Raw genomic sequence first — 22,284 nt, 5'->3', positions numbered from 1 at the left:
CCAATGCCATCTCACTATTCCAAGTGATCAATTTCAGTTCACAATTGATCATAATGAAAGGACTAAGAGTCAAAGGAAGCACATAAACAAGTCTAGTATCTGCTAACACTAACCGATAGAATAAATAAAGGGGAGAGTGATCCAACATGGGAAGTGAGATACTCAGCAGACTCATAGAATGGCGGATGTCCTAAATAGCACTCTGGCCTCAGAATCAGCCCTAAAGGCACTCGGATCTGGCTGAAAAGCCCATGAGAGTATTTCAGGCATGGAAAGCCAAGACACTCTGGCAAAAAGATCTCTGTGAGTGAGATCCCAGTGGAAAGAACAGGTCTTCAAAGAGGGAGGTGCCTTTCTCTGAAGGGAGGAGAGAACCTCCACTTTGACTATGACCTTGTCTAAACAAGATAAGAGTCGGAGAACTCAAGGGGCTTCCATAGCCTTGGAAACTCATGACTGGTGCATAGGGAGATTACTGATGCCATAAACAAGAGTGTCAATTTGTAAAGTCAACAACAGGAGTCACTGTGCACTTACTCCTCATGTAGGATCTCTGTCCTTAATGTGCTGTACACTGAGGCTTAATGCTATAACGAGTACTTAAACAGTATATTTCACTTTGTGTTTCTATGGGGGTGCAAATGATTGAAATCGTTACTTAATGTACACTAAACTGATCTTCTGTAAAAAAAAAAAAAAAAAAAAGAAATTATCAATTCCCAACTTGACTCTCACTGGGATTAAACATGACAATAGGTCTGATCTGATTTCATCATCATTTAAAAAAAAATCATCTATTATTTTTCACTTTATGTTTCTGTGTGGGAACAAACTGTTGAAATCCTTACTTAAGGTATACTAAGCTGATCTTCTGTATATTAAGATAATCGAAAATGAATCTTGATGTGAATGGAAGGGGAGAGGGAGTGGGAAAGGGAAGGGTTGTGGGTGGGAGGGACGGTATGGGGGGGAAAGCCATTGTAACCCATGAGTCGTACTTTGGAAATTTATATTCATTAAATAAAAGATAAAAAAAAAAAAAAAGAAAGAAGCTGCATAGGGAATGGAGCAGCTAACAACGGAACCAGCCTCCTGATTTGGTGCAGCTTGCAGCTATACTTACTGCAACTTAATATCTAACCAATCAATCAACTTTCAAAAATACTGTGAACAATATCTTGGGTTGGCATTGTGAAAGAAGTGTTAAGTAGCTGCCTGCAATACCAGGATTCCATATGAGCCATCAATCTGAGTCCTGGCAGCTCCAATATGGATCCAGCGCTCTGCTAATGTGCCCGGGAAAACAGCAGAGGATGGATCAATTACTCAGCCCCTTTACCCATGTGGGAGATGCAGATACAGCTCCTGGCTCCTGGCTTCATCCTGGCTCCCCCGTCACCAGCTGTTGTGGCATTTGGAGAGTGAACCAGCAGATGGAAGATCTCTCTCTCTCTTTCCCTCTCTATATCCCTTTTTCTCTCTCTTTCTCCTCTCTTTCATGTAACTTGTAACTCTGCCTTTCAAATAGATAAAATAAGGATTGTGTGCGTTTTGAAAGAAATTTGAAGTTAAAAATAGTGCTACATTCTGTAGAAAATCACATAAACAAATTGAGAGATATAAATATGCCAAATGTATACAATTGTATTACATAAATTGGCTTTTAAAGGTACTTCTCTGAATAAAATATAACAGTTCTTGCAAAACATCAACCAAATGCAAAATATGCTATTTGATTTAATAAATATCTATACTTAAGAACAGTATAATACATTTTTTAAAGATTTATTTATTTTATTTGAAAATCAGAGTTACACAATGAGAGAAGGAGAGGCAGCGAGATAGAGAAAAGTCTTCCATCTGCTGATTCACTCCCCAGTTGGCCACAGCGATGGAGCTGCACTGATCCAAAGCCAGGAACCAAGAGCTTCTACTGAGTATCCCACGTGAGTGCAGGGGCCCAAGCTTTCCCAGGCCATAGCAGAGAGCTGGATCAGAAGTGGAGCAGCCACATCTTGAACTGGCATCCATGTTGGATCCTGGCACTGCAGGCACTGGCTTTACCCACTATGCCACAGTGCTGGCTCCAGTATAATACATTGTAAAATTACCATATGTACTCAAATTTTTTCTGCAATTTCAGTGATTTTTTTTGTTTATATAACATTTAAAATCTTGAATCTCTTTCTTTAAGACCATAGAAACAGAATTTTCAAGCAAATGAGAGAAATTCGCTTAAATCCCAATTAGTTTGAAATGTGTCAACATATCAACAAGCCATATTTGTAGGAAAGGCGTCCACAGTCTCAGATTGCATTAGTTAGAGACATGGTTTCTTATCCATCTGAGGAAAAATATACTTTTGTAATAAGAAAATTCTCAAGTACCCAGGAAGTCATCTCTGTAAGTATTAATGCATTCATTTAAAACTGGATGACTTAAACTTAAATAATATATGGAAAGGACAAAAATGTCATGAATTATGTATTCTTCTGAAGAAAAAAATAGGTATTTGGGTGCATTCTTATGAACAAACTTGCCACTATAACTAATAAAACATAATGGATCTATATTGTATTAAAATCAGTTAAAAGTAGTTTAAAACATATTAGGAAAGCTGTATACTGCAAGATATCAGAGAGAATGAAGCTTGGACTGGCAGCAAAAAAGAACTACTGTCTAAAACCATTAAGTTAAACCTCAAAAGACCAGTTGGAACATATTTGGAAAAAAACAAAGGAACAGAGAAATTAAGGAACTCCAAGAAATGTTACTGAAGCAAATACCTAATTTGTTTTCCAATGTTTTATACTTTCAAAAATGACTGATTACCAAAAAAGCTTTTGATGATATGGGATATAGGTAATGATATTCATCATATTTTGTATTAAAATTTGTACTCTTATGTATTAATCCTTATAAAAATAACTTTAATAAGCCCATTTTTAAAAAATTCATATAGAAGTGCTCAAATTAATTTGCTCAGTTTGTCATATCAAAGTGTCACAGGCTGGCTGACTTCAGCAATGAAAATTTATTTTCTCACAATTCTGGAAGCTGTGTGTGTGAATCAAGTTGTCAGTAGTGTTGGTTTCTCCTGAGGCCTCTCTTCTTGAACCATAATGTCAATGGCTTAAACCATACACATTGAATTTCCCACAGCTCTGGAGGCTACAGGGTACAAGGTCCAGATGTCATTCTCCTCAATTTCTGGGGATGGGTCCCCATTTCTCTACCTGACATCTTATATTCTAACATAGTAGACAGGGAATGGAGGACTGGGAGAGGAAACAGGAGGAGAGAGAGCAAGAGGGGAAAGAGAGAGAGAGAAAGAGAGAGACAGAGAGGGAGAGAGAGAGAGAATAAATCATGGAAATTCTACCCTGGGACCTCATCTGAACCTAATTATCCTCCCAAAGGGCATGTCTCTGAATATCATCATTCCGAGGTTAAACATTCAACAATGAATCCTTCAAACTCAACATGTATTTTGGGGACATATTCAGTTCATAATAATAACCTTAAAATCACCTTCCTTTCTCTTCCTGAATATCATAGAGGTGATGTAAAATGATATTCTTTGCTTTCTCAATAAATAAAAATAAATAAAAATATGAAAGTCTTTGGAATAGTTGCAAAATATCATTCAAAATGACTGTGAAGATTTCATCTTTTTAAAAATAACGCTAACGCTGGAATTTTCTCTATAACTTCTCTATAGATCTGTTCATTTTCTACAATTAATGAGCACAAAATCACAATCTAGGTTTAAAAACTCAAGTTTAAGAATAAAGTAAAGGAATGAGGAGTAACAGAACGTGGATTTCACAAAGTATATAACTGTAAAAGTGAGAGGTCAAGGAAAATGCTCACACTACACTGAATGATTTATTGTTCCCATAATTTTCTAAACTACTGTAAATTCTATTCCTTGCCTAAAGGGAACCAGGTAATCAATATTACATTTCCCCATTATTCTATATAGCTTAGGTGCTGCTACACTTGGGGGGATTTGGAATTGCTCCTCCTGTTCGCACCCTGTTCTTGGAAGACGTATCTTGGGGGCTGGAGGGTTACTGTTTGTGTGCACCCTAGCTTGTGGTTTTCTCCTTCCCATGGTGCTTCTACAGTGAACGTTCTCATGTCCTCTTAACTTGCCTTGTAGAAACTCAGATTGCTCTTAGGGTGAGGAGCAGATTCCTCTACAAGCGTCTATGAAGAGGGCATAACTGTTTGTCACATGTTACTGCCGTCACTAGCTTGGCAATGTTCCAGAATCACTGGCACAAAGGAGAACCAGGAAGTAAAATGTAGTAAAAGTAGTTTTTAGAAAGCCATTTTCCTCTGATGAAATACACTTAAAAACTTTTGCCTTTATTTAGAGACTGTAGCTTCTGAGAAATAGCTATAGGGTGAATCCCTGTGGTTTCAACGAAAGTCGCATTTGGAGAGTAAAAAGACTGAAGCAGTAATGTTATAATATGAAGCACTGAATGGCACTTTGTAGGTAGGATCTGATTTGATCTTCTCAACCAGATTATAGGTTGTAAATCACTACTCTTATTTTATAAGGATGGGGACTGAGACATCATGCTTATGTAAGTAACTCTGGCAGGAATATAAATCTGGTTAAGGACCAAGATGAAAATCCAGCTGCAACACATTTCAAATGCACAAGCTTTCAGCTTCACTGTCCTCCATGGTAGAGAATGCAGAGTTGACACTCCGCAACACAAAAACTTTAGATAGTTTAATTAAAAATGAATGCATTGAATCATACAGTAACCATCAAAATAGCATTAGATGACCTGTCACTTTCCCATTTTTAATTTCTTGTGTTCTGATTGATTCTGGGAATCCTGTTCTCATCACAGATATCTACAAACTTAGACCTTCTCCCCTGTTTATATCCATATAAAGGTATATCTATACCCATCTCTCTATCTATCTATCTATCTATCTATGTATATACTTTTATGGTAAAAACAGGTGAAATTTTAATAAAAATAATAGTTTATTTAATAGTATATTATCAGTATTATTTTCCCTTTTTTATTATTGTACTATGGTTATATCAGATGTCAACATTAAGTAACTATGGCCAGTGCCACGGCTCAATAGGCTGATCCTCCGCCTTGAGGCGCTGGCACACCGGGTTCTAGTCCTGATCGGGCGCTGGATTCTGTCCCGGTTGCCCCTCTTCCAGTCCAGCTCTCTGCTGTGGCCTGGGAGTGCAGTGGAGGATGGCCCAAGTGCTTGGGCCCTGCACCTGCATGGGAGACCAGGATAAGTACCTGGCTCCCGGCTTCGGATCAGCGCGGTGTGCTGGCCACAGCTCGCAAGCCGCAGCGGCCATTGGAGGGTGAACCAACGGCAAAGGAAGACATTTCTCTCTTACTGTCCACTCTGCCTGTCAAATACTAAAAAAAAATACATAAACATTAAGTAACTCAGCGAAGCATACACAGAGATCTATATTTTTGCAACTTTTCTGTAAGTTTAAAATTACCTCAAAGTAATGTTTTAAAATTTTTTTTCAAATTTTAGGACAGTTCTGAAGGTAAAAAAAGTTTTTATATTGACCCATTATTTGTCTTCCTGAAGCTCCTGCCTATACATTATAATATTATCCCTGGAGAAACTATAGAATAGAGTTAATGTCTTATCTGTGATGGATTGCTTTAAGTATTTGAATGGACTTTCCATGTCACCCAGTTTTTTTCTCTAAGTTAAACATTGTATAGTCCTTCAGCTTTTGTTCTGATTTGAAAGGTTAATAGCTTCACTATTAAGTCACTTTTCCCCCAGAAGTGATGGAGCCAGAGCTGCTCTGTGCTAGGAGCTGTTCTTCACAGCAGTTTTTCTTGGCAGATGTAGACACCCAGATGTAAATCTGTCCTGATTCAGACCCTCGATGGCCAGGCCCAGTTCTCTAGCCACAGTCAAACCCTCCTCAAGAGAGGAGTTCTGGCAGCTTGTGAAACTGACACTGGCGATGCATGTGAAAGTGAGCTAGTAATGTAAGCAGTGATTTCCAGCAGTGTCCAGGGCTGCTCTAATTTTCCGCTGGTTGATTGGTAATTTTAAGTTGTTCTGATCCTCACCAATAACTGAAAGAACACTAAGCAGAGGTTTCTTGGATACCAGGGATAAGGATTCATGTTGCTATGACACCCTTCATCTTAGTGTGCTTGCCTTCCATGCGAAAATATAAAGGATTGAGTGACTTTAACAATAGAAGTTTATTTTTCACAAATCTAGAAACTGGAAAGTCTAAATAGAAAGATGTCAAAAGATGCCAATATCCTGGTGAATATTCATTTTCCTGTAAAGGCACTCATTCCAGACTCGACCGTTATTATCTTATTTAACCTTAATCACTTCTTTTGAGCTCCTTTCCCAGTACAGTGACATGAGTGGTTAGAGCTTCATCATAAAGAATTAGAAGGAACACAATTTAGTTTGTAGCATTCTTCCCCTGCCTACTACAAAATTCAAGTCCTTCTCACATGTAAAATATATTCATATGATCCAAAAAGCTAAGATTTTTAATTCCTTCCTGCATCAACTCTAAAACCGAAAGTCCATATTTTCCTCTAAATTATCATCTATGTAACATATGGGTGAGGCCCAAGATATGATTCATTACGAACCAAATTCCTCTCCAGCTGTGAATTTGTTATATCAGACAAGCTGTGGTATTTTTTAATTTAATTTTATTTTTAAAAACTTACATAAAGGGAACAAGTCTCATGTATTTCATATATAGTTTTAAAAGCATAGTGATTCTTCCTACCCTGCCTTCTACCTATCATCATTCCCATTTTCCCTCCTACTTATTATTTTTCTTTTAATTTTTATAGTCATTTACTTTCAGTTTGCTTTATCATCACATGCTTAACTCTCCACTAAATAAAGAACACAACGAATAGTAAGAACAACCGGTCTTCCTCAAGAGTATAGACAAGGGCTATAAATAATATTCAAATCTCAAAATGTCAATTCGTTCATATATATTACATTTCTTGTACTGTGTGTATTAGTCACCTAAAATCATGGACAAAATACAGAATTGGACAGGTGTAAGGTGAACACACCCTCATTCCAAAGGGTAAAGCCAGATGAAATGAAGGGGTGATGGGGCTGGGCAATTCTGCAACATAGCTACACAAATCTCATTAAAGTTTAGGGATCAAGAATAATCCTTTATGGTTGGGTAATCTGTCCTCAGGTCCATAGGTAGCAGCATTATTAACAAGACATTTAGGGGACTGTCCTGCCCCTTTGGATCTCTGTCACTCTCCCATCCTCTAAAATCAAGGGGCAGAAAACAGCCTTGATATTTGGGTTTGTGGTAGGAGTTGTAACCCTGCTTATCTCCAAATAGCTCTTCATGATCATTATTTCCTTTTGCTAAGGAAAAGTATTTTTACAGCCAAATAAATAGGTGTAGCCTGGTCTTTTAGATTCCAAGAAAACCAATAGTCTTCATTCATTGTATCTCACTTTGTCTTCCTTTAATTCTAACTTGGAGTGTCATTTCTGTTATAATGTGGTCACTCTTCTTGGCTTCCCATTGAAATGGATGTTTAGGTCCAAGAATTGCATTCCTGCTCTCTTTATCACATAATTGTTCATCCATGCACTCTGTTTTCTTCAGAACAACTTCTTTTTCATTTTTAAAATGGGAATAGAATGAAAATTTTCTAAATTTTCAAGTGTTAGAATTTTGTTGTTCTTGTTTAATGAGTCTTTCTTGAATTCATCTAACCTGTTTCACGTTTTACTATGAGTAGTTAAGAGGAACCAAGTTGATCGTTCAATATGCTGCTTAGAAATCTAAGCTGCATGACCACTGTTGTCATTTATTCACAAGTTCTATCTTTCATAAAATACCACAACACCATGCAATCTGTTCCTTTTCCAATTCATTAAAGAGATTGTCATTCCTCTGATTTCCTCCAAATATGCCTAATTACCTTGAGATATCATCAGAATTGTCCTCAATGTTTCTCCTTTTAACATATATATTAAAATTCTTTGAGCCTCTAACCCTTATATAGTTCCAAATGTGCTTCAGGTATTTTTTAAAATTTATTGATTTTATTTGAAAGTCAGAGTTACACAGAGAGGAGAGGCAGAGAGAGAGAAAGAGAGAGAGAGAGAGAGAGAGAGGGGTCTTCCATCCGTTAGTTCACTCCCCAATTGGCCGCAACGGCCGGAGCTGAGCTGATCCAAAGCTAGGAGCCAGGACCTTCTTCCGGGTCTCCCATGTGGTTGCAGGGACCCAAGGACTTAGGCCATCTTCTACTACTTTCCCAGGCCACAGCAGAGAGCTGGATTGGAAGTGGAACAGCCAGGACTAGAACCGGTACCCATATGGGGTGCCGGAGCTGCAGGCCAAAACCTGGTACAAAACCTCCCCAAATTGTCTAGTTGTTCAACTATCAGTTCCTAGTCTTTTCAGTTGCAGGTGAGCCTTGGAGAGATACTCATTTCTGCCTATGTTTGCCTAAATGGTCAGAGAACTCTCCAAAGAATTTCAAGAAGAAACAACTGTAAAAAGGAAGTCTTAAGAACAACTGGTCCCCATGTAGGATCTCTGTCCTTAAAGTGTTGTGCTATGAGAATTAACTGTAAAACTACTACTGAAACAGTACTTTATACTTTGTATATCTGTGTGGGTGCAAACTGTTGAAATATTTACTTAGTATATACTAAGTTGATCTTCTGTATATAAAGATAATTGAAAATGAGTCTTGAAGAAGAATGGGATGGGAGAGGGAGTGGGGGATGGAATGGTTGCAGGTGGGAGGGAGGTTATGGGGGGAAAAGCCACTATAATCTAAAAGTTGTACTGTGGACATTTATATTTATTAAATAAAAGTTGAAAAAATTTAAAAAAGAACAACAGGCGTTGGTTAGTTGTCAAGGGAGTGATAATCCACAAGGAATCATCCAATAGGAGTCTGCCAGAAATCAGGAGTTCCTCAGTAAATGCTGACTGTTCAAACAGATTTTTGTTATCTGAATATGCCTTTATATTTACCCAAGATTAAAACGAAAACTGTAGGAGCCAGCACTGTGGCATAGAAGTTTAAGCCTCCACTTGCAGTGTTGGCAGTCCATAAAGGCCCTGGTTCAAGTTCCGGTTGCTTCACTTCTAATCTAGTTCCTTGCTAATGCACCTGGGAAAGCAGTGGAAGATGGCCCAAGTGCTTGGGTATTTGCACCCACATGGGAGTCCTGGAAGAAGCTCCTGTTTCCTGGCTATTATCTGGTCCGTACCCAGCCATTGCAGCTATTTGGCTAGTTAACCAGTGGATGGAAGACCTCACTCTGTCTCTTCCTCTTTTTCTCTGTAACTCTGCCTTTCAAATAAGTAAATAAAAACAATAATTCTTTAAAGAAAAACTAGACTGAAAACTCAATTCAATATAAAATTGGTTTGTTTCAAGTCATTTAGATAGGGCATAGTAATTCACCTTCTTTGTTGAGGTGTGCAATCTTTTCTGTCTTCTGGGCAACCATTGATGTGATCTTTTGTTCTCATTAGTTGTTTTTAAGATATTCCCTTTCACATGCTGGTTTAACTTTTGGCCCTCTGCACTTACCTGTTTCTTTCTTGAACTTGCTTGTCTGTAATTCACTGTGAGTCTGATATTGGAAAAAGTGAGTTCAGTGTTTCTTTGAACACCACTTCCCTGTGTCTCTGTTTCTTTTGTCTGTAACTCAGGTTAGATGTATCTTAGGACAATTTAGATAATTGTTAGCTTTTAAATTTTATTTGCCATATTTTATTCCAACAATTCTATGTAAGTTCAGATATGCATTTCAGCTCTATATCTGATTTTCTTCTATGTTCAAATTGTCAATTATTTAAATCTTATTTCCTGTCTTCTTAAATATATATATATATGTATATATATATATATTTTAGGTACAAATATATTTTGCATTTAATATTATCCTGTATTTTAAAATTTTTAACGGAGTGGCAGAAAAAAACAGATCTCCCATACCTTGATTTACTCACTAAATGCCCACAGCTGCCAGGTTGGGCTGGGTCTACAGCCAAGTGATTGGTGAGTAAGCATGCTCTTCCTTGTTGGAGGCAGGCACCCAGTTACTTGAACCATTCCCACTGCTGCCCACAGTACTTTTTGATGGGAAACTGGAGTCAGGATTTGAAATCTGGAATTGAATTGAGGCACTCTGGTGAGGAACAGAGTTATCTTCTCAGCAAAATACCTGATCCACGTATCATTTTCTTTCTTTACAGAAGTAAAATATTTATTTTGTGTTTCTTTTTTTTGTTGTTAAATATTGTTCACTTCTAGACAAGAATGTTGGTTCTTCTTCACTTATGCTCTGGTTATTGTGTGTTCATTTACCACTATGAATGCATCTGCATTTGCTTGCTTTTTGTGTCTGCACTCACTATTATAAATGTGTCTGTGCCTGTTTGCTTTAGGTGAAAGTTATTTAAAACCTAGGCTAAGTTTTCAAGGTATTAGAGATAGTTTACATTTATTTTTGCCATATTCACTGAATCCCCATCTACTATTCCCACTCTATTATTATTAGAGAATTATTAATAATTATTAACAGAAATAGCATGTCAAATATCATACTTTTCTCCTGACAAGAACTTGGTACTAAATTCTCAATATGAAGATATTTGGTTGTAATAGATTATTTTCCACAAACAATTCTGAACAAAATATGCACAGTTTTATTTAATCTTAGGCTAATTGCGTAGCCCTGGATTAAGGATTTTGAATTTTGGTAGAAATTCTGTGAAACCAGGTGGTTTAGCTACATTTTTTTGCATTATGGTTCTTTAAAATTTTCTTTGGAAATTTTTCTGTTTTAAGATTTTTTCAAGGGTTATTAGATATTTTATTTGTCTAAGAGATTATTTTAATATTTTAGAAAATATTTAAACAATTTATAAGTGAATATATTTTAAAAAGTTCCTTCATTCTAGCAATTATTTCTCACTGGTAATTTCTCACATTTATAATTCTTAGCTCTTCATTCAATTAGGCAGCAGTTTGTCAATTTTGCATTTTTTTAATATTTGACATTCTCATTAATTTTGGATGCTCCTTTTTAATAGATATTTAAGCTCAATTAATTATTTTAAAGTTTTGATACTTTTCCAATTTCTCCTTTCTTTTAAATAGATTTAATTTGTGAAGTAATATATATATATATATATACACATTAAATGACCATTTAATTCATTTATTTTACATTTTAAAATATCTTCTTTAGGAATGAGTATTACTGTAACCAGATACAAAATAACATAAGTGAAAAATTTGTCCTGCTTAAATGTGAAACTGGGAAGCTGAAGCTGGCTTCTTACTTGCAAAGATCTAAGGAACAAAGCTATTTAGTATATACTTATACTATATATATATATATATATATAGTGTGTGTGTGTGTGTGTGTGTGTGTATATATCAACTTCTCTTGCAGAGGAAAGGACCTGGTCAGGTTGGATCTCATCTCACCACCTGTGGGCCTTAAGGGCCAGCGTGAAGAAACAACTTTGGTGCCTGGCACCAAATCCTTGTGATTTCACCATACCAATGTCATCTCCCCTGGAGCCCCTCCCTAAGCCCTGAAACACCCTCACCCAGCAGAGCAATAGTCCTTGAGACCCTGATGGCTGCTGCCCTCTCACCTACTGACAGATTAAAATGTTCTCTTTCCTTCATTCCAAAGTCTTGTCTTAGTTTTTTTTGATTTGACATTGGGTACAGGGTCAGAGTTTTCTGTAACAACACTTGTTGCTACATTTATTGTACCTCATAAATTCTGACATACATTATGTTTATTAAGATTATTTTTCTGACAGTGTCTTCTATTTTTATAATGAAAATAGAACCAGTTGCAAACCTAAATTGAATATGGAGGTACATAAGCAGTAAAAAAACGTGAGTCAATATTTTAGTACAAGTAACTTTCATTTTTCAATGTTTAAACATAGGAGAATACTGAAAGTTTGTGGGAAAATGTACTTAAAAATTATGTTTGTTTCATCAATATTTTAAAAATAAATGCAGAGGTTTTCATAAGAGACTTTTTCCATGAACTTTGTGAAGAGTGCTCATATATCAATTGGCTTGTGACTTATGGAAGACATGTTATTTGGATTTTGAAATATCAGATTAAATTCTTATCTCTTTAAAATTATATCATTTTTTCTCTAATTTCTAGATTTTGGAGTAAGAGAGTATCCCATACCCACCAAGAGTTGGAAAGGAAGCTGTTAAGTAACTGGCCTGGGATATATTTCTCTCCAAATTACAAGAGAAATGTACTGGGGACAGTTGTCCAAAAAGAAAAACGTCTAGTAACTTGGTCTTATCTCCTTGTAAATACACAACTGTCTTATCTTCCAGTAAATAAACTACTGATATTTGCCAGAGGAAGTGCATTACCTATGGATTAGTTTTAGCAGAATGAACATGGCTGAGGATTTTGTATAGTAAACAAGCCAATAACCTATAGATTTTTCAGGCACGACTCCTTCGAAAATGCCACACATTTCACACACCCCCTGCTATCATCTGGGTCTTAAATAAAGAAGCTTCATAGCCTAAACTCTCCCTGTATCCTGAAGTGGCTGACAAAAGACCTTTAGTGACCTCACCTATATTCTGAGCCAAAGAATTTAAGTCCAATATAAGAATGAAATATCAGAGGCCCATGTAGAATGTGCTAGACCTATCTCAGCTATGCCTTTGTTTCTTTTTTCCAACTTTTATTTAATAAATATAAATTTCCAAAGTACAACTTTAGAATTATAGTGTTTTCCCCCATAACCTCCCTCCCACTCACAAACCATCCCGTCTCCCACTCCCTCTCTCCCATCCCATACTTCATCAATATTCATTTTCAATTATCTTTATATACTGAAAATCAACTTAGTATATACTAAGTAAATATTTCAACAGTTTGCACCCACACAGACACACAAAGTATAAAGTACTGTTTGAGTACTAGTTATACCATTAATTCGTATAGTACAACACATTAAGGACAAAGATCCTACATGGGGAGCAGGTGCACAGTGACTGCCGTTGTTGATTTAACAATTGACACTCTTATTTATGACATCAGTAATCACCTGAGGCTCTTGTCATGAGCTGCCAAGGCTATGGAAGGCTCTGGAGTTCATAAACTCTGATCTTATTCAGACAAGGCCATAGCCAAACTGGAAGTTCTCTTCTACCTTCAGAGAAAGGTACCTCCTTCTTTGATGGCCCATTCTTTCCACTGGGATCTCACTCACAGAGATCTTTCATTTAGGTCATTTTTTCTTTTTTTTTCTTTTTTTTTTTTTTTTTTTTTTTTGCCACAATGTCTTGGCTTTCCATGCCTGAGAAACTCTCACAGACTTTTTAGCCGGATCAGAATGTCTTAAGGGCTGATTAGTACAATGTGGTGCTAAATAAGGTCTTTGTCAGATCTGACAATTTAATTTATGTGTCAGTTTAAATTTGCATTATGAACAGTATTGATTTTCAAATTTACAATGGCTGCATCAGTTCTTAGGAAAAAAAAGATGAGGATCAAAGGGGTCCTGAGAGTTTGTTGACAGTGTTACTCCCTCCCATCATTATATAAGGTAACTGGTAGGATAAATTTACATAAGAAAATATCATCAGTAGAATTCAAAATGGTAGACTAACAGAACTGGTAAAGATTATTGTTGGACAGTATGACACAAGGCTGAAGAAAAAGCAGCAAAATATCAACTTGACTATTAACAGTCGGAGTCCAGCACAGAAATCTAAATGAAGAGTAGAGAAAATGTAGGAGAAAAAGCTTTTTGTAAGAACACTTTCCTGTCACAGACAGCCTTCATCACATTCCATTGTTAATCAAAAGTGTCACATTCACTTGCAAAGTAACTCAGTTGGGGTAATTTATTACCTATAGGAATATAGACATATCTTGGGGTCAAGGAGGTTACGCTTTTAAATAACTATCATTTTATAGAATTATATGAGTAGAAACCTGGTAACATACTTTACTGCATACTCTTATAATTGATGTTTTGAAGTGCAATATTAATTTTTAAACTGCAAGGAGTGGAGTTTGTATCTATAAGATGATCACAGCAATAAGATTAGCTTAGGGGCCAGTGCTGTGGCATAGCAGGTAAGCCTGTTGCCTGCAGTCCTGTTATCTCATATGGATGCCAGTTCAAGTCCCAGCCGCTCCACTTCCAATCTAGCTCTCTGCTATGGCCTAGGAAAGCAGTAGAAGGTGACCGAAGACTTGGGCCCCTGCACCCACATGGGAGACCTGAAATAAGTTCCTGGCTCCTGGCTTCAGATCAACGCAGTTCCAGCCATTGTGGTCATCTGGGGAGTGAACCAGTGAATGGAAGACATTCTCTCTCTCTCTCTCTCTCTCTCTCTCTCTCTCTCTCCCTCTCCCTCTTCCTCTCCCTTGCTGCCTCTGCCTCTGCCTCTCCATAACTCTGCCTTTCAAATAAATAAATAAATATTTGAAAAAAGAGAAATACAAATAGTTTAATGCCACTGTCAGTGGTGGTGATAGATATATTAATAAAATAGCTTTTCAGTTGTAGTGTCTTACATGAACTTGCTCTTATGAATAAGAAGAATATACAATATGCAGGATTTTGCTCAATCAATGCTGTAAATCAGATGCTTATGTCTCCTTCAAATTCATATGTTGAAATCCTAGCCTACAGTGGGATGGCATTAGGAAGTAGGGTCTTTAGCAAATGATTAGGACTTTATGTGGAGCCATCATAAATTAGATTAGCTATCCTACAAAAAGCAATTTTCTAGACCTCTTTGGCCCCTAATGTTATGTGAGAAAGCAGTAAAAGAATGTTTTCATCAGATACAGAATCATCCAGTAATTTGACGTAGGACATACCAGGTTTCTGTAACTATTTGAAATAAATTTGAGTTTTTATAAGCCATGTAGTACATGGTATTCTCTTATAGCAACCTGGATGAAATAACACTATCAGTTCCTGCATGGTAGGCCTCTAAAGCTATGGGCTAGAAAAGAATGGAAGCCAATTGGAAACACTTGAAAGGCCAGGAAATGCCAGCGATATCAAGTTGGTGGATTTGTTTATTTGGACTTAAAAAAAAAAAAAAAAAAAAAAAACAAGGTCAAAAGTAAACATGGGATTTTCTATTATGGGTTTTCTCAGCTTATTTTCAAAGTTTGGTGGGCAAATGGAGCAGTTCTAGTCTGCTCCTCACTCTTTAAACACCTTGAAAATTCACTCTATATATTGATCAGAAATAATTCAAATACAATTATGAGACTCTTGTTTTAAAACAGCCAATTTATTGAATTTACAGCTTTTGCTAAAGCTATAAAAATATGAACATGACTAAATGAAAAGCCAAGATCTTGCTGCTGGGAATGAAATGAGGGTAGGTATGAGACTGAAAAAAGCATTTGGGTGAAATGGTCTTAAGGAATAAAAATACAAGGGGAAAATCAGCCAGGTCCACTCCAAAAGTAAACTATATTAAAGAACACAATAAAGAGGATAGAACTCAAGGAGAGTTTACTGCTTTCAAGAGTAGATTGATGATCTGTCCAAAGGTCCAAGGATAGATGCTTGGAAGGGCTTTTGTCATCAGGTTACAAGTCCTGTGATCCTATTAATACCGAGGTCAAGCTGGAAATCATCTGACTCACTGTTGAAAATTTCTGGATTGAAGACTGCTTTGCTACCTGAAAATCAGCATTAATACACTTTGGAAATGGTGTGATTTGCTGGAGGAGGGCATGGGCAAAGTCTTTGGAGTGGTCAGTGTATTTTTTTTAAGCAGTGGGAAAAGAGCTCCCCTTCTCTGTGCATCACTCGGGCTTTCACAGTGTTTTTGGATGAAACTAATATGATTTATATATGATTAGGTGAATTGTCCAAAATAAATGGAAGTTGCTGTCTGAATCTGCAGAAAATAGCAATGTGGCTATTGTAGAAGGCCCCCATCCCCCAAAAGAGCTCCACACTCAAAGGGTTTTAAAGTTAAATTTGATGACTTAGTGAAATCCTTAGAGGTAGCTATTTGGTTGGAGATGTGTGGGTAATCATAGCTTACGTGCTGTGGACTGAGATGACACGAACATATAGAGAAAATCACCAATACGCCCTTACTGTGCCAAAGAACTGGTCCATATAAATAGGAAGGGCTTCGCTCGAAAGTAGCTGCAAGAAAAGTTCCCTCAGGTCAAGGGTCAGGGCACAGAGACGAAATGGTATATGACAAGGAAGATTTCTAAAAACTAGGATGGAGAAAAATTATATAATCATATAACTTTAGGCTCAACATTTTAGTTTTGAGTTTTTTGTCCAGTGTCCTAGAACTTGATAAAGTAAGCATCCCAGAAGAGATTGATATTAATGTCTCAAATGTCCAATTAATAACACTATTTTACAATACATATTCCAGATACTTTAGGCTGGATCACAAATTCACCTCATGTAGCCTAATTCAGGCACATTGTCAGTCCCTCTAACACCAAGTGCCAGACGCAGCTGTGAGTCTTGGTCAAAATTTATGCTGCTTGCCTGGAAGGAGGGGTCAAGAGCAATTTCTAGTGAAAGAAAAATAATATCATTACTAACTTTATTGTAAATAGTGCTTCTACTGAGCCTAAAGTCTTCATTTAGGGAAAAGGCAGAAGACATGTGAGAGCACTTGAAATGTTTATGGGAAAATGGAACTAAAAGTAAATTTTATTTTTGTGCGAAGCTTTTGGGTATTCATGCATGGTTTTTTCATAATATCTCTTTACATGAAAGTTTTGAAGATTCAAGAAGACATTTGGGAATAATTATATCAATTTGGTTCCTTTTTTTTTTTTTTTTTTTTTTTTTGACAGGGAGAGTGGACAGTGAGAGAGAGAGACAGAGAGAAAGGTCTTCCTTTGCCGTTGGTTCACCCTCCAATGGCCGCCGCGGCCTGCGTGCTGTGGCCGGCGCATTGTGCTAATCCGAAGCCAGGAGCCAGGTGCTTCTCCTGGTCTCCCATGGGGTGCAGGGCCCAAGTACTTGGGCCATCCTCCACTGCACTCCCTGGCCACAGCAGAGAGCTGGCCTGGAAGAGGGGCAACCGGGACGGAATCCGGCGCCCCAATCGGGACTAGAACCCGGTGTGCCGGCGCCACTAGGTGGAGGATTAGCCTAGTGAGCCGTGGTGCCGGCCTGGTTCCTATTTCAAACTTCTCTCTCTCTCTCTCTCTCTCTCTCTCTCTCTTTTTTTTTTTTTGGCTGGCTGTGCTTTTTACAACATGTATTTTCAGTATGTAAAGACTCCCCCAACACACACAAACTTGTTTGCACATCTTTAACGTTAAACTAGGTAAGGGGCCAAAATAAGATACCTACAGAGTTGTGGAAGGGTGGGTTAAGTCACCACCTGCTATGCAAGTATCCCTTATGGGAACCAATTTCAGACCCAGCTTCTGCTCCACATCCGATCTAGCTCCCTGCTAATGCTCTTGGGAAAACAGTGCCAAATGCTCCAACTATTTGGATCCCTGAATCTTTGTGGGCAAGCAGATGGAGCTCCTGGCTTCTGGTTTTTTTCTGACCCAACACCTGCCACTGTGGCCATTTGGGCAGTAAACCAGCAGATGGAAGGTCTCTCTCTCTCTCTCTCTCTCTCTCTCTCTCTCCTGTCTCTCTCCCTGCCCACCTATCACATAAGTAAAGTAAATCTTTAAAAAATACTAAAATGATATTCACTGAGGTGCTTTGAGGTGGACTCAGTGGCTTAAAATACACCTCTCTATTCTAAATTCACATATAAAGAATATCATTGTTGGGGCCGGCACTGTGGTGTAGAGGGTAAGGCCGCTGCCTGTAATGCCAGCATCTCATATGGGAGCCAGTTCAAGTCCTGGCTGCTCCACTTCCGATCCAGCTCTCTGCTATGGCCTGAGAAGGCAGTGGAGGATGGCCCAAGTCCTTGGGCCTCTGCACCTGCATGGGAGACATGGAGGAAGCTCCTGGCTTCTGGCTTTGTATTGGCACAGTTCAAGCTGTTATGGCCATCTGGGGAGTGAACCAGCAGATGGAAGATTCTCTCTCTCTCTCTATTTCTCTCTGCAACTCTGCCTTTCAAATAAATAAATAAATCTTAAAAAATATCATTATCAACATTTCTGATACAATAAATGTTTAATAGAGACCATGCATCATGTAAATTGTTCCATGTGCATCATCTCATTTAATTTGCACAGCAACCTAATGAAATAACATAGTAAAAAATGGATAATTTCCCTTACAGCAACAATGAACTCCACTGACTTCTTGGTGCAATTACATACCCCCAAAAGAATCTGAATGCTTTTTCCTAGATGATCCTCTATTCTTACTTAATGGCGTTAAGCCTTTTTCTAAGGCTAAGCTATCATAACTGTTTATTTTCCTCATAACACTTCTTTATTATTTTTATTTAATTGACAGAGTTACACTGAGGGAGAAAGAGAGAGAGAGAGAGAGAGGTCTTACCTCCGTTGGTTCAGCCCCCCAAACGGCCGCTACGGCCAGAGCGTAGCCGATCCGAAGCCAGGAGTCATGTGCTTCCTCCTGGTCTCCCATGCTGGTGCAGGGCCCCAAGCACTTGGGCCATCCTCCACTGCCTTCCCAGGCCCAGCAGAGAGCTGGACTGAAAGAGGAGCAGCCAGGACTAGAACTCGGTGCCCATATGGGATGCCAGCGCCTCAGGCAGAGGGTTAACCAAGTGAGCCATGGCTCCGGCCCCTGCACTTTATTCTTGAATCCATATGTAATATAGATCAATTAGGCCAGGAACATTAAATTTAGATCATTTTCAGGTAAAGTAGGAATTGCCCTTTTAGCAGAATGCTATGGTATTTTTATGGGTAAAATTCACAACAACCCATTCCTGTTAAAGAACACCAGTTCAGACTGACGTCCACAATGAGAACAATAAGGAATTGTAAAGGAAGAAGAGTTCTGACTGCCTGTGAAATTTTGGATCAAAATGTCAGTGGATTTAGCTTCCTTTCAGATGTTTGAAATTACACTATCAATTTTATGTTGAAAAATCAATTTGAGTTTGTCATGTCTAATGCAAATAAAAGCAACCTCACTGATACAAATATATATTGCTGTTTTCTGCGGTTCATAAATAAATGTTAAAGACAAAGAATACATAGTCTATTCAAGTGTGCTACCAGGTGATAAAATTCAATGGTGAATTCAGCTTGATTTCAATGCCCACTTGTTTATACATTTTCAAATAGTAGGTTAGGTAGAAAATGCAGTTTTAAAATAATGCAAATGCATAGAATACATGCATTTATTTGTAGTTTTCTTTATATATTCATGGGCCTGAATTGCTACAAGGTAGCTTATTATAGTATCCATTTCAATAACCAAGCATCCATCCATTATTTTTGGAGTTTCAAGGGTTTTCTTGCATATGTTAATGAAAAATCTACTCAGCTACCTGATTTTCTGACCTTGCCCAATTTCCTTACATTTTTGTTGTTTTCTAAACCTAAACCCATTCCCTGATATTGTGCAGCAATAAATTTGACAATTATCATTTTGTTTTGTTTGTTTGTTTATTTCTTTAGTGATTCACCTTACTTTTCTGCAAGACCATTTGGTGCTCAATGGCACAAGTGTAGAAAACATCATGTTTACCTGTAAGAGCTTGCTTGTACTCTGTGTCATACATTCTCTTAAAACTATAAGACACAGCTCAGTTCTTTTCATGTGTAGATAATCTGTGACAGAGGTCAGTGTTTCATTTCCAATTCATTTTCAAATACATGCAGTTCCCCTTGCTCCTCTTCCTACAAAAATTCTGACATAAACTGAGACCTTAAGAACACAAGATAAAGATTTTGTTTTTCAAAATTATTTATTTTAATTTATTTTCATCAACTGGAGAGAGAGAGAGAGAGAGAGAGAATGAATCTTCCATCTGCTGTTTCACTTTCCAAATATCCACAACAGCTGGAACTGGGAAAGACTGAAGACAGGAACTTGGAACTCCATCCAGGTCTCACAGATATGCAGCAGTAGCCCAAGCACTCAAGTTATCAGCTGCTGCCTACTGCGATACATTATCAGGAAGCTGGGTCCTTAGCAGTGTAGCCAAGACTCAAACAGGCACTATGCTATGGGAATCCTAAGTAACCACCATAACCCACTGAGACAGAACACCTGCTCTGTAAAATTTTTATTTTATTTTTTTTATTTTGACAGGTAGAGTTATAGACAGTGAGACATTGGTTCACCCCGCAAATGGCTGCTACAGCTGGCACTGTGCCAATCCCAAGCCAGGAGCCAGGTGCCTCATCCTGGTCTCCCATGTGGGTGCAGGGCCCCAAGCACTTGGGCCATCCTCCACTGCACTCCCAAGCCACAGCAAAGAGCTGCACTGGAAGATGAGCAACTGGGAATAGAACCCAGTGCCCATATGGGATGCTGGCGCAGCAGGTCGACGATTCACCAAGTGAGCCACGGCGATGGCCCCTGCTCTGTAAAAATTTTAGACATGTGGACTCAACACTGATTTACTTTGGGCTCCCCTTTTAGTTGCATAAAAACACAAGTAAATAGTCCTATGATATTTATTCAAGAAACTTATAACCTTAAGTTGACTTAAGAAAAAAATCCTTTAAAATAGTCATCGAACAAGGTCCAAACAAATCAGTAAAAATAGCAAAGTGTTCGGCCGGTGCCACGGCACAGTAGGGTAATCCTCCGCCTTGCGGCGCTGGCACACTGGGTTCTAGTCCCGGTCGGGGCGCTGGATTCTGTCCCGGTTGCCCCTCTTCCAGGCCAGCTCTCTGCTGTGGCCAGGGAGTGCAGTGGAGGATGGCCCAAGTACTTGGGCTCTGCACCCCATGGGAGACCAGGATAAGTACCTGGCTCCTGCCATTGGATCAGCGCGGTGGGCAGGCCGCAGCGCGCCAGCCATGGCGGCCATTGGAGGGTGAACCAATGGCAAAGGAAGACCTTTCTCTCTGTCTCTCTCTCTCACTGTCCACTCTGCCTGTCAATAAATAAATAAATAATAAAAAAATAGCAAAGTGTTACAAATATCTGCCCTCAAAATTCCTCTGAAGTTGAAATCTATTGGATAAAGCAAACTGTCTTTAAGACACAGTTTGCTTCAAAATTAAGGCAAAACAGTGCTTCAAAATTAAGTAGATAAAACATTTTGAAGACAGTTTTGATCTTAACAATATCTCAGGATTTTCTGAATTTATATAACAATAAAGAACCTTGAGAGACAGTCTGTGGGTTAACAGAAAGACCATAAAATCTTTCAAAAATTACAATGTAGAGGCAAAAAGAGAGCATAACAGTACACAACTGGGAGTACCCCAGTGTAGAAATGTGTTTTTCAAAAGCAGTAGACAACAAAGTGAACACTGAAGAAATAAAGCACCAGGTGGAAGGACAGTGTCTTCAACTACCCACCTGCAAATGAAGATGATGTTGAATAAATATGCATTGTCATTAACGCATATAAAAATGGAATAGGGCTTTTAAATGTGTTTGTGGTTTTACACACCATAAGCCATGTATTTCATTATTGACTATTTATATATCTCAATAGTTATAACAATTTCCTATCACTGTGCAATGATAGAAATTACTGTAGAAATGATAGAGCAATTGTAAAATCACTGTTCTAACTCTTGCTTTAAAGGATAGTGATGTGAATTAATAATTGTGATTAATAATTTATTTTTACATAAATGACAATGTAATTTCTAAACTGTCTACTTTATGTATGTTTGAAAATAAAAATACAGTGTCATGGGTATGGTGTCATCACATAGCAGGTTCAACTACCACCTGTTATGCTGGCATCTCCTGTGGACTCTAGTTCAATTCCTAGCTGCTCCATTTCCTATTCAGCTCCCTTCTAACATGCCTGGGAAAGCAGGAGAAGATGGCCCAAGTGCTTGGGCCCTTGAACCCACTTGAGATACCCAGGTGAAGCTCGTGAGTTGGGCTTGGCAAAGGTGTGACTGGTTTTGGCCATTTGGGGAATGAACAAGGGATGGAAGCTCTTTCTCTCTCTCTCCTTCTCTCTTGTGAAATGAAAATGCTTCTTAAATTTCAGATTACTGCATTGCATTTAGATCCTTTTGTTTCCAACTATGTATCAAGATACTGTAGAAGCACTATATTTCAGACTAGGGCCTTCTTTTTTTATATAATGATTTAGTGCAGAATTATGATTTTATTGAAAAATC

This window comes from Oryctolagus cuniculus, chromosome 14 (assembly GCF_051225735.1).
Source record: "Oryctolagus cuniculus isolate XC-2025 breed Fujian yellow rabbit chromosome 14, ASM5122573v1, whole genome shotgun sequence".
Classification (NCBI taxonomy): Eukaryota; Metazoa; Chordata; class Mammalia; order Lagomorpha; family Leporidae; genus Oryctolagus; species Oryctolagus cuniculus.
This window is presented reverse-complemented; position numbering follows the sequence as displayed.